The sequence below is a fragment of the Geotrypetes seraphini genome, chromosome 13 (assembly GCF_902459505.1).
Source record: "Geotrypetes seraphini chromosome 13, aGeoSer1.1, whole genome shotgun sequence".
Lineage (NCBI taxonomy): Eukaryota > Metazoa > Chordata > Amphibia > Gymnophiona > Dermophiidae > Geotrypetes > Geotrypetes seraphini.
The window spans coordinates 9,368,647-9,383,211 of NC_047096.1; the positions used below are offsets into that span (position 1 = coordinate 9,368,647).

General features: G+C 44.5%; 1 protein-coding gene across 7 annotated transcripts in view; it reads right to left on the bottom strand.

Moving 5' to 3' along the window:
* Positions 1-14,565, bottom strand: part of SYT6 (synaptotagmin 6) — a 262,997-nt gene that overhangs the window by 248,293 nt on the left and 139 nt on the right. For 3 of the 7 annotated variants that reach the window (XM_033918909.1, XM_033918905.1, XM_033918902.1), the window contains exon 1: positions 10,813-11,017. The exons of 3 other annotated variants lie outside the window; for them this stretch is intronic. The gene's annotated coding sequence lies outside the window, so the exon portion shown is untranslated. Of the gene's footprint in view, positions 1-10,812; positions 11,018-11,684; positions 11,835-14,565 lie in introns of those variants that run through there. One more of the 7 variants, XM_033918910.1, reaches the window with a different exon arrangement.

The following is a 14,565-nucleotide window of genomic DNA, read 5'->3' on the forward strand; positions in this document are numbered from 1 at the left end:
AGACTTTCCTCAAGGGAGATCCTGAGAAGCGACAGTGACAGGGGCACATCTACGGTGGAAGGGGTTGCTGGGGAACAGAAACAAAAGAGCTCTGTCTCAGGCTGCTATTTTAAAATGCAACCATTTAGCATGACATTATTATTAGAAGACAATGGAATAGAGGATCAGTAAGAACGGGGGAGCTGTAGATCAGAAATGCTTGAAAGACAAAGGCATCATCCCACGTAGCATCCACAGGAGCAAATGGGCTGGGCTGACTGAGCAGGTCAGCAGGCCTCTCTCCCTTCTTTTCACCAAACACACACAAACATTTAGAAAGATGAATAAGCACAGTTATGCCCTTTTCCACACAGTTTCCGCTACAGTTTTTAATTAGGATCAGCATGGCTTGCTGGACATTATCACACACAATTCCCAGTTATCAGTCTATGTGCTTCATCATTTATTTATTGGGATTTATTAATTGCCTTACACATACACAATGGGTTATTATCCTGACCTCATTTAGAATACTGTGTACAATTCTGGAGGCCGTACCTTCAAAAAGACATAAACAGGATGGAGTCAGTCCAGAGGATGGCTACTAAAATGGTCGGTGGTCTATGTCATGAGGCGTACGGGGACAGATTCATAAATCTCACCATGTATAGTTTCGTTTCTAGCCCTCCCTTACCCATAAAACAAAAACGAAATCCGCCATAAAAGGATCCTGGCAGGAGAGAGCCTGAAGCTTCAAAACTCTAGAGGCTGAGGTAATAGCCACCAGGAAGACTGCCTTGATCGTACGATCTGTAAAAGACGCCTGCTCCAAAGGCTTATATGGCGGACGAGCCATAGAGCGGAGAACCAGAGTAAGATTCCAAGTGGGACAGGGTAGGCGCAATGGAGGGTCTTCTAGCACCTTCTGTCCCAACTCCCATAAAAATGGTATTGATGGGGGAGGGGGCCCTGGGGAGTGCGCAGGCAACGCTACAGCGAAATGCAAGTACGTCTCGGGGGATAAACCTGGTAAATCCTCCAAACAGTCCCCAAGTGGAGCGCAGGGGTCAGCTCCCGCTGTGGAGGATGGGTTTTCCCCAGATTTTGTCGATATGCTTTATCAGGCACAATTGGGGAAAAAACCCCCAACAGTCTCTGCCTGTCTCCCTTCCGCTGGCCTCTCTGCCGGGCACAGGGACCCCTGTGACTATGGTCCAGGGTTTTTTCTCTTGCTTCCCCTAGGGGGTGCCGGCAGTTTATGCAGACAGTGCTTGTGGTTGCACCAGATTTGCTTTCGCAGGAGTGCGTGGCGGCGGCGGCGGCAGCTCTGGCAGTTCTCCAGGATCTGGAGCGACCACGAGCTGTTTTCAGCATCAGGTCGGCAAATTCCATTGGTCGCTACACCAGTCAAACTGGTCTAGTGACCATCGGTACACGATCTGAGTTTTGTGCATCTGTAGTTCAGCTCCATGCATTTGTACCAATATATATGTAAACGTGGTGTTTGTGACGCATATTGTCGACCTCCAATAGAACAAGGAGGAGAGTCAATATGGGTAAAATATGCATGATCACTTCGTAGAGAGAAACATAAAAAACATAACATAAAATTTTATTTATGAATCACAGTACCTTTCGGTTTAAAGTCAGCATTAAAAAAAACAGCATTATCAGCGAAATTACCTAATATTCAAATGATTAAAAACAATTCAGGGCTAGTTCAGTACCTTGGCCTCATATGGCTGAAGCTGGAGCTTCTCCCTTTTAAGGACTAGACACTTCAGGGTGGAAACACTCAAAAGAACAGAAGTACCTTGAAGTTTTGCGTTTTACAGTGTGAGAGGAAATAATTACATAATTAGAGCTCCATCTATTGACCATCAGAGGTAATCTCAGTTACACTGAACGATCCCTTATGAAAACAGAAAAAGAAGAGTCCAAAAGTATTTAAGGGTGGCTGGGCTAACGCCCATTTAAAGACAGACCACCTTGCCTCTCTCTTTTCTCTTCTGGTCCTATTCCAGTCTCTTTAATTTTTATCTTTTTATTTTCACAAAGTGATATCCTACCGGTGCAAAGCCAGTAAATAAATCTTATATTAACCAAAGTATACATTTCCCTTTTCTAAAGCTCCTTTTTTAGCATCACTTTACGGCAGCGATCTGATTGGTCGAGTTCTGCAGGGCAGTACATTATAGTGGAAATCAGAATAGCAGAGGTCACTGGAGCTCTTTATCCACCAACATACCAAAACTTATTGCGGTCTTATTTAGACCTATATCAGTCATCTTCTCTTTACCATTCCTCCCTTTGAAGGAGCTGTGTTAGCTGACGTAACCTACAGCACACCTTTCTCACATTCAGGGTTCAAATTTGCCTGTTGGCCTGTTCTTGGCTTAGCACGTACTCTGAAAATGGATTCATCCAACAGCATCGTTTCCTAAACCACCGACACCGTTTATTTTGCTCCAAGTTTTCCAATTCATCTTCCAAATATACTGGTGCGGCCTGGTGGTCCAGTGGTGTGTGGGGCGCACTGTTCTCAGGTCACAGGTTGCACTGCCCAGACTGACAGGATGATGCCAAAGGCAATGCTCACAGCCCTGGTTGGGGGAGGGGAGGGGGGCAGAATTTCAGCGGTGGCTCAAGAGCGATAGCTAACAGTTAAAACAGTGTACATACATATTCGCCTCATTCTAAAAAAAAGGCGGCAGCTTGTGGACCCTGCTCAAGGACAGTCACTGCAATGACCAAGCAGAGGCGACGAGGGAGATGAAATAAGGGAAAAACCTTGGCTAGTGGTGAATAATTTATGGTATCTCCGGAGTATAAAACTGAAAACATAAAGCAGCAAAAGGAAAAAAAAAAAAAAAAAAAATCTACAAAAGCTTGTCCCCCCCCCCCCCCCTTCCATTTCAGCATTACAAGTTGCTGGAAACCTAGAAAGTTATCTATGGCCATAGTGGCGCAATGGGTGAGGGAGCAGGGGGGCGGTCCTCCTACTCTCCACCCCCCACTCTTCTCCTTGCCGCGCACGCTTCCCCCTTGCTTTCCCCCGCGTCAGGTTGCTGCCCGCGTCGGCCCTCTCTCTGACATCACTTCTGGGACTCGTGCCCAGGAAGTGATGTCAAAGGGCGTGTCGACATCGATGTGGGCATGCCGCTCATGCCAGAGAAGTTAAAAAGAGGCGCGCACAGCAGGGAGGGCACCACCGCCCCGGGCACTGCTCACCCTCACAATGCCACTGCATGGCTATTCAGCTGCAAAAATCCTACATTATTCACTGGTCATAGAAGCAAAGTAGAATGTGCAAGAACAAGGCAGCTGTGCAGATGAGCTGCTGCCCTCTGCTGGACAAACCAAGTCAGCACATTCAGCATACAACATTTTATTTTTTAAAAATTAAAGCAGTGGGCTTCAACCTCAGGGTCGGATTCTCAAAACTTACAGCGCCTTTCATGATGGTCGCTAAACCGGCTCCAGCCAGTTTAACGTGTCAGTATTTTACCGCCCGATTATCACAACGGCTCACCGTGGTCTTTTCCGAGCTTCCTAGCAGCCTCCGACTCTGCCATGCAAATGTAGTACAACGAGGTCATTACTATTAAAATGGTAGTAAAAGAACATAAGAATTGCCACTGTTGGGTCAGACCAGTGGTCCATCGTGCCCAGCAGTCTGCTCTCGCGGCGGCCCCTAGGTCATAGACCAGTGCCCTAACTGAGACCAGCCCTATCTGTGTACGTTCCGGTTCAGCAGGAACTTGTCTAACTTTGTCTTGAATCCTTGGAAGGTGTTTCCCCCTATAACAGCCTCCGGAAGAGTGTTCTGGGTGAAGAAGAAATTCCTTACATTTGTACGGAATCTATCCGCTTTTAACATTAGAAAGTGCCCTCTCGTTCTCCCTACCTTGGAGAGAGTGAACAGTCTTTTCTTATCTACTAAGTCTATTCCCTTCAGTATCTTAAATGTTTCAATCATGTCCCCTCTTTTCAAGGGAGAAGAGGCCCAGTTTCTCTAATCTCTCGCTGCATTGCAACTCCTCCAGCCCCTTTACCATTTTAGTCACTCTTCTCTGGACCCTTTCGAGTAGTACTGTGTCCTTCTTCATGTACAGCGACCAGTACTGGATGCAGTATTCCAGGTGAGGGCATACTATGGCCTGGTACAGTGGCATGATAACCATCTCTGATCTAGGTTTATTAATATTTAAAACGAGCACTCCGGATGATTCTCTATCATGGCCAGATGATTCTCCAAGCAAAGCACTGGCTTTTAACGGACATAAATTACCAGCTGGTCCGGGTGTGCTGGTACTGTGACAAACACATCTCAGACACGTTTCTGGCTCATGATAAAAAATTTTAAAAACCCACAATATTCACACAAATTATAGCAATATAATGATGGGGGAAAAAAATTTCAAAAGCACGCATCTCGAGCGCGTGTATTAGAGGCGTGTCTTATATGCACTTGTTGAAAGCAGATGATTGCACCTCCCCCCACCTATGATTGACACCATGATATAGCGTTTGCTGGTAGTTCTCCGCCCCCTCCTCTCCACCCATGCATCTTTCCGTGGGCTATTCTGCGCACGTGACGATCGCTAGCACCAGCAACTCATCTCATGTAAATTTGGCGATCCTCCGCGGACCTCTTTTGCATGGATGGTTCTTCAAGAATGACTCATGGGTTTTTTTTTTTGTTTTTGTTTTTTTTAATTGTTAGATTTACGGCCGCTTACAGCAACCTGTCGGATTTTTACCAGCGATATTACAGAATCCAGCCCTCAAGGGCTGCAAATGGAAGAGTTCTATTGTATGAAAATATCTCTTGCATATTTATTAGCAACCTTTTGAAAACCTGACCCAGTTGTGGCCCTCCAGGACTGAGTAAATACAGCATCTTTTGGTTGGGGGTCAAACAGGAAGAAAGATGTATGTAGAAATAAAGAAACAAAGCAGGTCATGACCATACAAGCTCTGAAACCCCTTCCTTTCCCCTCAGAGATCCTCTTCGCTTGTCCCGCACTTCCTTGAATTCAGATACCATCCTTGTCTCCTTCACTGCAACTGGAGGCTCTTCCATGCATCCACCAACTTTTTGTATGGGAAAAAAAAAATTCTTATCCTATGACTCTTGGTTCCAGAATTTTTTATTAGACCTACCACCTGGGAATTTGTAAGTAATTAAAAGGCTTTTATCTTATCTCCTCTAGCCCACCTCTTCTCTAGAATATACAGTTTAAGATTGTTGTGATTATACATCAGACATATTGTATCCTGCTTCCCCAAAGATCTTACAAGAATTCTTTGAGATCTATAAACCGAGAAGAGCGCTTACAGACGTAAATGGGATGAAATTAAGTTTGGAGGGTAGAATGTCGACTATGCATGCTAGGATCTGAGCAATAATGATATCTGTGGCTGGCGTAGAACTATAGAATGCTTTGCCTGGTATCCTGCGGTTTTGTATGGGGAGGATGAATTTTAAGAAAATGCTGAAAACCCAATTATTTGCCAATGCCTTCTTATGCTAAGGGAAATTTCAGTTGATAATCGCCTTTTAGAATATTTTTTGACAGCAATGTACGATTTAAAGCTTGCTTATATTTCTGAATTGATTGAATGGCCACCCAGATGATCTCAAGGATCTCCCGTACGAGGAAGGGCTGGATAAGTTGCAGCTTTACTCACTCGAGGAACGCAAAGAGAGGGGTGACATGATCGAGACATTCAAGTATCTCACGGGCCGCATCAAGGTGGAAGAAGATATCTTCTTTTTCAAGGGTCCCGCGGCAACAAGGGGGCATCCGTGGAAAATCAGGGGCGGGAAACTGCACGGGGACACCAGGAAATTCTTTTTCACTGAAAGGGTGGTTGATCGCTGGAATAGTCTTCCACTTCAGGTGATTGAAGCCACCAGCGTGCCTGATTTTAAGGCCAAATGGGATAGACACGTGGGATCTATTCACAGAGAAAGGTAGGGGAGGGTCATTGGAGTGGGCAGACTGGATGGGCCGTGGCCCTTATCTGCCGTCTATTTCTATGTTTCTATGAATTTGTGCTCTATCCCTGTTTATAACAGGGACGATTAATGATGTTGCTTAGACATGTTTATGTTATACGTGATAATCACAGGGAAACAAGATTTTATGTATGTGATATGGAAACGGCATAGTTGTATGCGGTATATAAATTTTTTAAATAAATAAATCCAAGTTTATTTGTTTTGTATTAGATATACCACCCATTGGTACAGCCTGTAATGAGGCCAACTGAGGCGGCGGCCTCGGGTGGCACTCTTGAAGAGTTGAAGGAGCAGCATCTTGCTTCCGGCCCTCTCAGCCGCTCCCTTTCCCACATCTAATGCTTTCACCCTTCTCCCCACAATCAGCATTTTTCCCGTTCTGCCCCCACCCTCCCACCCCCTTCACCCTCCACCATTGCATCCACCTTTAGTTTTCTGTAAAAGTCGCTGGGCGTCAGTGGCGATTCCCTGCGCCTTCTCTCCACTGCGGCCCACCCCAGCGGAAACAAGAAGTTGTCAGAGAGGGCGGGCTGCAGTGGAGAGAAGTCGCAGGGAATCGCCATCAACGAGGGGGGGGGAGGGTGTGTATGGAAAAAATGTTGATTGTTGGATGGAAGGGTGAAAACATTAGATGCCAGGAAAGGGAACAGCAGGGGGGCCAGCAGCAAGATGCTGCTCCCTCAAGGGATAAGGGATTTGTATACTGCCTTTTTTAAGTTACACAACCACATTCAAAGCAGTTTACATACAGGTAGTCAAGCATTTTCCCTATCTGTCCCAGAGGGCTCACAATCTGTCTAATGTACCTGGGGCTATGGAGGATTAAGTGACTTGCCCAGGGTCACAAGGAGCAGTGTGGGATTTGAACCCACAACCTCAGCTCTAACCATTGCACCGCACTCTCCTCAACAGCGGCTCTTTGAGTTTGGCTGGCAGGATCTAATTTTTTGCTTTAAACACGCGTGGCCTGAGCCTAAAAGGCGTGGTGCGTGAGGCTCTGCTGTCATTTACTTTGTTACTGAAGCTGCTACCCTCTAAGAAGCTGCTGCCATAGGCAGCTGGTCAGTCTTGCCTAATAGTTGGGCAGCCCTATTTTGGATGCTTGTGGGAGGGAGGGGAGGAGTCAGTTCATCCCTTGCCTCAGGCAGCAGATTGCTTTGAGCTGCCTCTGGGCGCAGCCATCTGAGCAGTTCACAATCAATTCATAATATTCTAGGTATGGTACCTGGAGCAATGGACGGGGAAACTGAGTTCCTGCGAGGGACAGGGAAAAATGTGTCCCGTGCCATTCTCTAATGTAAAGAGACTGGCAGCAACAGCAATGATTTTCTCTGTTGTCACGCCCTCCATTTGGAATGCAATGCCATCGAACCTTCGTTCTGAAAATTCCCTAAACAAGTTTAAAAACAGTCTTTAAGACGTTCCTCTTTAAAGACGCTTATCAAAGCTCCAATCGAGTCCCCAAACAAAAACGGGAAAATAAAAACGCTTCTAGGAAGTGACACCCCATTCTTTCCTCTTGTTTTACCCTCCCCCCTTCCCTCATTTTATTTTCATTTATACAATGTAATTTTAAAAACTTTCCCTTCCCTTTAAAAACTTTCCCTTCCCTTTTGTCTCAAACCCTTCATAACCCTTCATAGAAAAATGGATGACAAACCACAAATTAAAACTAAACTCGGACAAAACCAAATTCTTAATGCTTGAAACGGACAAAAACCCATCCATAACAGACCTGGAAATTAAAGCAATCAAATACCCAATCCAAACCTCCCTCAAAATCCTGGGAGTGCTGATAGACCGATGCTGCACTATGCAGACTCAAATCAACAATACTACCCAAAAAGCATTCTTCACAATGCGCAACTTAAGAAAAATAAGGAAATTCTTCGACAAAGAACACTACAGGATCATTGTTCAATCCCTGGTACTAGGTCTTGTGGACTACTGCAATATCCTATATCTACCATGCCCTACAAACATGATCAAAAAACTACAGACCGTTCAGAACACAGCCCTCAGACTAATCTACTCCCTCGGAAAATAAGACCACATCACCAACGCCTACCTAGACTCACATTGGCTACCGATTAGAGCCAGAATTCAATTCAAACTATACTGTCTAATCTTCAAAGTATTCAACGGTACTGCTCCTGCCTATCTAAATGATCGCCAGAATAAGAAGAACACTGACACCATTCTCATACCCACCACTCAACGGCACTCATCGTAAAAAGCTTTTTGATAACCTCTTAGCAACGCATGCAGCAAAACTCGAACCCTCCATCTCCAGATTGTTAACCTCAACATCCGACTACAAAGCATTCCGTAAAGAAATCAAAACGCTGCTATTTAAAAAGTATATCCAATCTACCCAATCTCCCTCTCCTCTTCCACTTACACCGACCAGGTTTTGCTCACTCCCTGGCACCGTACCCTCAACCGACCAAAAAAAGGAAAAGACTATTGATATGTAATTGTAATGTAACCTGATTTATCTTCCAAAGTTACTATGTCCATTCTGTTATTAAGTCTATACCCTCAATCTGTTTTCTCCAATGTCATGTACCCTCCTGGAAATGTCCAGCTTTCTTCTTATGTAATCCGCTTTGAACCGCAAGGTACAAGCGGAATAAAAATCACTAATGTAATGTAATGTAATGTAATAATCAAGTCCTTGTTTTGACCTCATCCCTCCTATTTTCATTTAGATTTTTTTATTTTCTCCCTTTTCTAGATATAATTTTTGTTAATAATTTTAATAATTTAAAAAAAAATTTCTTTATTATTGTAAACCGACCAGATACATGTGATGGTCGGTATATCAAAATATTAATAAACTTGAAACCTAAACTTGAAACTAAACAATTGTGATAATATGGCACCGCAGAATATCTGGATATATGAGTATGAGGCAATCCAATTGTCTTAACAGAGAAGCAGCAAGTTAGGGGATATGGACTGCATTTTGAACTTTAAGGGCTCCTTTTACGAAGGCACGTTGGCGGTTTAACGTGCATAATAGCGCTCGCTAAACCGCCAGGACGCGCTAGCCACTACCGCCTCCTCTTGAGCAGGCGGTAGTTTTTCGGTTAGCGCTTGATGAAAAATCATGCGCGTTAAACCCGCTAGCGCGGCTTCTTAAAAAGAGCCCTAACTCTTTTTTTTTTTTTTTTTGCAGGCTGAGGTCTCTAAATTTACGATGGGACGTAGACCCCTGACTTAAGAAGGAGTAGATGCATTGACCTCTTATCTTATAACCCCTCTATTATCTGTAAATTGAATGATTTGTTCATTGCTTTTTTTTTTTTTTTTTTTCCATTATTTTTTATTTTCTAATTTTTCATAAAGTGTACATAATAATAAATTACAATTGATAAATGCATATTATCACTTTTATATCTAATACATTATATATCTGAATTTGATTTTCCCCCTCACCCTCCCCCCTCCCTTTCATTACTTTAATATAATATTTTAATTTTCAAATTTTTATAAAAAGTATACAACATATTAGAATACAATTGATAAATATTCAATAACTTTTTTATATCTAATACAATATAATCTAAACAATTTTTGTCCCATTTCCCTCCCCTCACCCTTTTATTACCTTTTATTCATACGTTACATTTTGTATAATATATTATAACACTAGTCATTAAGCCCGTTACATTAACGGGTGCTAGAATACATGTCTGTCTGTCTCCCTTCCGCTGACTCTCTTTCTCTCTCCATGGCCCCCTTTCTCTGTCTGTCTTTCTGTTCCTCTCCCTGCCCCTGTGTCTTTCTTTCTTTCTTTCTGTCTCCCTCCCTCCCGCTGTCTGTCTGTCATTTTCCCCCATTTTCCTGTGCAGCAGCATTTCCATCCCACTTACCTATGCAGCAGCAACAGCATTTCCCTCCTATCCCCCCCTTTCTTGTGCAGAAGCAGCAGCGGTATTTCCCTTCCCCTCCAAGTCCCTGTATAGCAGTAGCAGCATTTTCCCCCACCCCCCTTTCCCTTCTCTTACCACGATCTGGCCTGCTCCGTTTGGCCCCTCCCCCTTCTTTTAGTGCCGTTGCTCTGCTCGATCTGGCCTGCTCCTGACCCTCCCACCGCCGACAAACCTCTGGGCGAAGGTGAACGCCAGTCCCAAGTCTGAGCGATCCTCCCAAACTTGACCTCCCTTACCCGGGTTGCGTTAGCCAGTGCTAATGTGTGCAAGCGGCTGTAGCACCGGCTTCTCCACCCGGACCCTGAGCACGCGCCGCGCTCCGCCCCTTAGCTACCCGGAAGTACCGGGCTTCACTCGCCTGCTCCCAGTGGGCCAAGAGAGAGGGGGGAGTGGCTGCCGTGGTGATCTGGCCGACTCCCTGGTGACAGGAGCCGCGGCGGCACCTTTAAAGTGAAAAAATAACTGTGGCAAGGGAGCCGGCCAACTGGCAGTTCAAGTTGGAGCTTTGGTCTGGCCTGCTCCCTGCCCGCCTTGCCATATTGTATTTTTTTATTTGAAAGACGCGGCGGTGGCTCCTCTCATGATCCCCACCTGCGTCGGAAGTCTGACCCAGGCGGGGATCGTGAGAGGAGCCACCGCCGCTTCTTTCAACTAAAAAATACAATACGGCAGGGAACAGGCCAGACTGAAGCTCCAACTTGAACTGCAAGTTGGCCGGCTCCCTTGCCACAGTTATTTTTTCACTTTAAAGGTGCCGCCGCGGCTCCTGTCACCAGGGAGTCGGCCAGATCACCACGGCAGCCACTCCCCCCTCTCTCTTGGCCCACTGGGAGCAGGCGAGTTCAGGTGAAAGGAAGAACTACATACCTGTTTAGCTCGTGGTTTTAAAGTTAGGCGGCCAGGCCAGGTCTTCAAAGCAGCTGCAGCCGCGGGTTTAAAGTTAGGCGGTCAGGTATTCAGAGCGGCAGGGGGAGGTAACCTTTTATTCAATGTCTGCCGGGTAAAGCGCCGTGCCGAGTAGAGGAAGCAAACGCCGTGGCAGGAGAGCAGGGAGTGAGTTTTTCCTATGCGGTTGTTTGGGGGGGGGGGGGGGGTTGTGAACAGGAAGTCGAGCAGAGGCGGGAGTGAGCTGTTCAGCTTCCCCTATCTTGGCAAACCGCTCTGGCGAAAATGTAGTGAAGTGCCGCGTGGGGCCGTAGAAAGAGCGGGGCATGCTGCAGTCTTGGCGGCCACGGACATACGGATCACGGAAGCACGCTGATAAGACTGCGCATGCGCCGCTTACGGTTTTATTATATAGATACTATGTATAAATTAATTTTTCTTACCCCCCCTTTATGTGTGTCATAAAAAAAAAAATCCTTAAAAGAAGAAAAGAAGAAGAAAACATCATATTATTTATTCATTACAGTATTTTGTCAATGGCCCCCATATTTTTATAAATTTATTATATGTCCCCTTTTGTATTGCTATTGTTCTTTCCATTTTAAAAATATGACATATTGTATTCCACCAAAATGTGTAATTTAGGTTGTTGTAATTTTTCCAATTTTTAGTTATATGTTGAATGGCAACCCCTGTCATAATTAATAAAAGCTTATTATTTTCTGGTGAAATTTGACTTTTTATTCTCATCATTGTTCCAAATAAAATTGTATCATATGTATCATATCATTTGTTCATTGCTTAGATATTTGAGTAAGTGATTAACCTTGAAACTTAAAAATTCAATCACGCACCTCTGGCGTACTCTCACCGACACATCTTCCTCATCTGCCCTGGCAAAATGTAAGAAGTTCTTCAACCCAACAAGACCCAACAACGAAGACTACGGCCGTCCGACCGAAGGTTCCGAAACATCGATGTAGGAGCGTCACAAGAACCGGCACAGCATGGCCACGTCTACTTCTTGGAAAGAAAACCAGAGGCAGTCTCGTGCCTTTTCGATCAGCCCAGCACATAAAAGATTCGCCGTTGCCTATTATAACTGGGGCAGAAGCGCAAATAGTCAATCCACACATCCACAACCTGAAAAGTATAGAACTGTTGAGACTAGCAACATATTTGAGCCATACCTCAGGGCCAAGAGCCCTGCGCTGCGTTATGAATTATTAGTCAGTTGCTCCTGAGCAATCGTTATTATTTTTAGCTATTGGTTTTACATTCACAGACTTCTCCTTAACGCCTCCACTGAAATTATTCTTAAACAGCATAGTATAAAATCCTTTTATTTCAAGAGTATATCTCCGGCAAAGCTTTATGGCTTTTTGATCTTGCTATGTTACGTATGAAAATGCGACCACAGCTTTTTTTGTAAACTAGATCCCAACAGAATTCACAATCTGTGGCCCAGACCCAGGTGGGCAGCTGTCTGCAAACATAAGATGCTCCCGAGCAATTTGAGACAGCTTGAAAATGGGCAAGGAAAGATAGCACTATAATTAATACTGCCCTGGTATAGCCAGGGAATACGAGGCACAAAGAGAAATGGGCTAGTTTAATGGCTCAGAGTCAAGCGGCAGTACGAGCCAGCAACATCCTTTCCAGCTTGCTAATCCCTACACCACACCTCCATCTACATTTTCAACTTGAATCCTTCTAGTAGGTCTCAGCAAGAAATAGAAAGGAGCCAAGAAAATGTGATCATCAAAATGCTCACGAAAACTTTAAGCGTAGTTCTTGAGCGCGCTCCCATTTTCAGAAGTATTTTGCCTCCAGCTCCTTTTGAAACTTGCTGCATTCCCCTCCCCCCCCCCCCCAAATCCCTTTTTACAGAAAACTGACAGTTCTGTCTCTCTCTAGGATTGTATAGTGGTGATGATGGCCTCGAGGCAAGAACCGAGATTACGTAGCCTAAGGTCTTGTGCTTCCAACTGTAATGGAGACAGTGCATGTAAATCGGTCACGAATATTCATTGTGGATTTCCTCAAAAACCCGACTGGCCTGGGTGCCTCCAGAACCAGGTTTGAAAACCACTGCCCTAGAGCCTGGATGCCGTCAAATGCAGGGGAACAGAGGTCTGAAATAAGCAGCAAAGGTTCTCTCAGCCGCTCTAGTGGTTGATTCTCACTGTTTTGATAAGCATTTCTTGATCATAATAAGGCACTGCAAAATGTAGAAATTGAGTCTGTTTATAGTAGTTAATTAGTTTACATGGGGGAGAGGGATTTACATACAGATATACATCTTAAGAACATAAGCATTGCCTCTGCTGGGTCAGACCAGGGGTCCATCGTGCCCGGCAGTCCGCTCCTGCGGCGGCCCCCCAGGTCCATGACCTGAAAGTGTTCCCTACCTAACCTAAAATATCCATACCCTATTCGCTCAATGTCCTGTAAGGTAAACCTCTATCTGTACCCTGTTATCCCCTTCGCTTCCAGGAAGTCATCCAGTCCCTTTTTGAACCCCAGAATTGTACTCTGTCTTATCACTTCTTCGGGAAGTGCGTTCCAGGTGTCTACCACCCGCTGAGTGAAGAAGAACTTCCTTGCATTCGTTATGAATCTGTCTCCTCTCAGTTTTTCTGAATGACCTCTTATTTTAGTTGTCCCGCTAGTCTAAAGAATCTGTCCTTCTCCACCTTCTCTATGCCTTTCATGATTTTGTAAGTCTCTATCATGTCCCCTCTCAGTCTCCGCTTTTCCAGGGTAAAGAGCCCCAGTTTGTCTAACCGTTCGGCATATGAAAGGTTCTCCATCCCCTTTAGAGCCACAGCCTCAGCACCCTGAGGTTGTGGGTTCAAAAATCCCACACTACTCCTTGTGACCCTGGGAAAGTCACTTAATCCACAAAAATACCTCCCTTATATTCAATTTTCTAATTCTTAATTAGAAACAGTGATGAAGTTTTCTCATATCAGACTTATCTCCACTCATCCCCTAACTGGACAATGTTTCAATAAAATGAAAGATGATTAAACTACCATGAATAGCTGTGGATTTTCAGTTTTGAAACTTGTTCATACATTCGGCCCTAACGTCGAGATAGAATGGATTATTAAGCACTGAGCGATAAGTATTGAGATATTTGAAGAATTAATAAGTTTATACCAGTTGATAGATACAGGCTGATCAATTACTCCGTTTAGATTTTGTATACAACACAGAGCACGGCCACAGTTAAAAGCAAAAACTGTTTTCTATAATGAATACACACTATCTGGGATGTACCAATAAAAAAAAAACAAGCCATCTACAAGCCTGGCTAAATGGGGTGACAGTAGAAATTGCTATATGGAGGGTCAGGACACTTGTAGCAGGGAAGCACAGGTTTATTTACACACAGCTTTGTATCTTCTGTCTCAGACTTCCCTTCCATCCAGTTCCCAGCCAAATATACCTCTGGTTAGTACCTGCCACACCCCAAACACAAGGTAAACAGAACCACACACTTAAATGTCCATGTGCAATAAAAGAAACTTCTTTTGCTAGCAGCTGCCTGGCCCCAAACACCAGGTGAACAGAACTGTCTCTAGCAGAAAATTCAGAGTTCAGTCTATATCAAAGAATACTGATTTGTTAGCAAACTGGGCTCCAACATACAGGTCTGACTCTTAGCCAGGCACAGGAATAAAGTGGTTGAATTCAGCCTCAAATAAAGAGAAAACAATTAGAACCTCT